The sequence below is a fragment of the Pteropus vampyrus genome, unplaced genomic scaffold (genome assembly GCF_000151845.1).
Source record: "Pteropus vampyrus isolate Shadow unplaced genomic scaffold, Pvam_2.0 Scaffold123, whole genome shotgun sequence".
NCBI classification, from domain to species: Eukaryota; Metazoa; Chordata; class Mammalia; order Chiroptera; family Pteropodidae; genus Pteropus; species Pteropus vampyrus.
The window spans coordinates 4,776,566-4,779,052 of NW_011888904.1; the positions used below are offsets into that span (position 1 = coordinate 4,776,566).

At 37.5% G+C, this 2,487-nt stretch overlaps 1 protein-coding gene across 2 annotated transcripts in view; it reads left to right on the forward strand.

The window, feature by feature from the left end:
- PLPPR1 (phospholipid phosphatase related 1) overlaps positions 1-2,487 on the forward strand; it is a 228,048-nt gene that overhangs the window by 27,626 nt on the left and 197,935 nt on the right. The window lies entirely within an intron of this gene.

Sequence of the window (2,487 nt, forward strand, 5' to 3'; positions counted from 1 at the left end):
TGCACAGAACTGCCAAGGACTGGTTCAGGCCTTGATGAAAACTTTTGGGGACTTCTGTCAGCAAAGGTGGGTTTGTGTTGACATCCAGCATAGTCATATCCTGGACTCCCTTGTGGACTCCTAGTCCTGATATTTTGTATTGACTTCCTCCACTGCCATCAGCTCCATCTGCCTGATGGTTATAGGAGAGCTACAATAGGAGAGGAAGAACCTAACAAGTGCCACATGATGCCAGGAGCTAAATGAGCATACATGAGATATCTTATGGGAACCACCAGACATACCTGAGTGAGACTCTGAGGGGATTAGGGGTGGGGTTGCTTGCAGGTCCTGCCTAAGTAAATTGGGGCAAGAACCAGTGAAATTTTATTATAACTACCATGATCACATATGTTGGTGAAGCACGGAGAAACTCAACGATCTCAAATTGAAATTACCAAACCCTTATTGCTAACAGAGGAGATACAAGCACATGAGACTATGTATTCTGTCTGAAATGGCATAGGGAATAAGGCCTTTTATTATTCTTTGTAATACAGGTAAAATAACATTTTGTATTTCATGACAATATCAAGCATTGCATAAAAGTTTTAAATTTTCTTTAAATTTTCTATGTCATCACATTTATTTCTCACTGATCAATTAGGTAACCCTCTGATTTTATGAGAGAATACTGATGCCTAGAAAAAAAAGTTGCTTGCCTTAATGATTATATTAATAACAACAACAACTAAGTCCCAGGTACTCTGCTAAGAGAGTTGCATACACTCTTTTAATTCTTTAAATTACTTTGCAAAACGAGCATTGTTATTTCCATATTTTTGATAAATTAGGGCTCAAAAAAGTTAATTAACTTGCCTAACAAGGTCAAATAGCTGAGGCAGGGTTTAAATCCATATCTCCCTGACCTCAAAGTCCACACTTCCGGCCACTTGCTATTGTGGTGGAGACAGAACTAGAACTCAGATTTTCTTATTAACTGTAAAATAAGCTTTCTATCTGTTTTGCCCTCAAAGGAGTTCTTCATTGAATGTAAGGTAGATACACTCTCAAATAACTTTTTTGTGTGTGAGCTTTTCATTAATATGCATCAAATGGAAGCTTATAATTTTCAGATGGATTCATTTCTCATTTTGAGTGCTTTCATTAATTTGAATATCAAAGCATTTGCTTGTTTATACACACTGAAGAATGAGCTCTCTAAAAAGAGACAAAAGCAACTCTCTGAAAAGGTTTTGGCATGTTTTTATGAGTAAAAAATAGTTTGTATGAATCATTCAGGGTTTGTGTGTGTTATACACAATAAACCCAATGAACATAACAAGTTAAATTTATGAATTAAAGATCCGGTCATTCATCAGCCACCTGTCTGCAAAAGATTTTTGAATTCTGTGTATATAAAATGCTTTCTATAGTCACATTGAGGGAATATATAATATGGCTATAAAGTAATGAGATTTAAAATATATAAGAATTTAGATAATCCTTATCACAAATTTTCTTTAAAACATGTTGAAATAGTATATCAAGTATAAACCCTCCTCTCTATAGCAAGCTTGGAGGGACTTTTTATATCTCCGTGTGTTTTCTTCTCTAATCATCTTACTAATTCCTCATGGCTGGATTTCTGGATCCTTCTTTATTCATTAGGCTATTTGACCTTTTCTGCATTATTGAATATCGTTAGTCCCTCCTTAAATTCTCTTTTCTTCAAATGCTCATATCTCTCAACCTGCCTTTCTCAGTCTTTTCAATGCCTTTTCATTCTCCAGTCTTTAGCAACTGTTGTTACCCCGTGCTTTACCCTTCCTCCCTCTACATTTTTTCTGTGAATGACCTAATCAACCCTTAATTTCCCCAAACTCCCTTAATATGACTCTTCCACTTTCATTGCTCTAACTCTGTTACCTGTCCCAATGGAAAAAAACTTCTAAAAACATGTCTCCTTATTCTTAGCCTCTCCCTCATTCCTACTCAGTTTCCATGTGTCTCCAGAGTCATGTTTCCGAAACAGACGGATCTATGCATTACATTCCTCAGAAATTGTTAGTGAATCCCGTTTCCTCTCCAAACAGTACAATTTGCTATAGGCTTCTGAGGGAAAAGAGAAGCGTGGAAAGGAGTGGAGGGAGTAATGCAAGATGATGTGTTACACTCTGGCCACTGCTTCACAAAAAGCCAAGAGATAGTTGAATGGCATATCTGTCTACTTGGCCACATGGTTTATCTTCAGAACAGCTTGTTCATAGATATTGTAGCTCAGAGTGGGCTGTAGAAGTGAGGGAGGAGGTGAAATTTGTCTTCTTGGATCCCTGTCATCTTTTCGTTCTCTACTGTTGAAAATCTGTTGGAGCTTAACTCCCCCTTGTTGTGACAATCAGCCCTTTCCATAGTCACTCAGAAGTAGGATCTTGTGTTTGTTGTGTGGCAGGAGTCATCAGTGAGCTGGTTGGCCTGACTACATGTTGACAGCCAAAGTGTATTCCT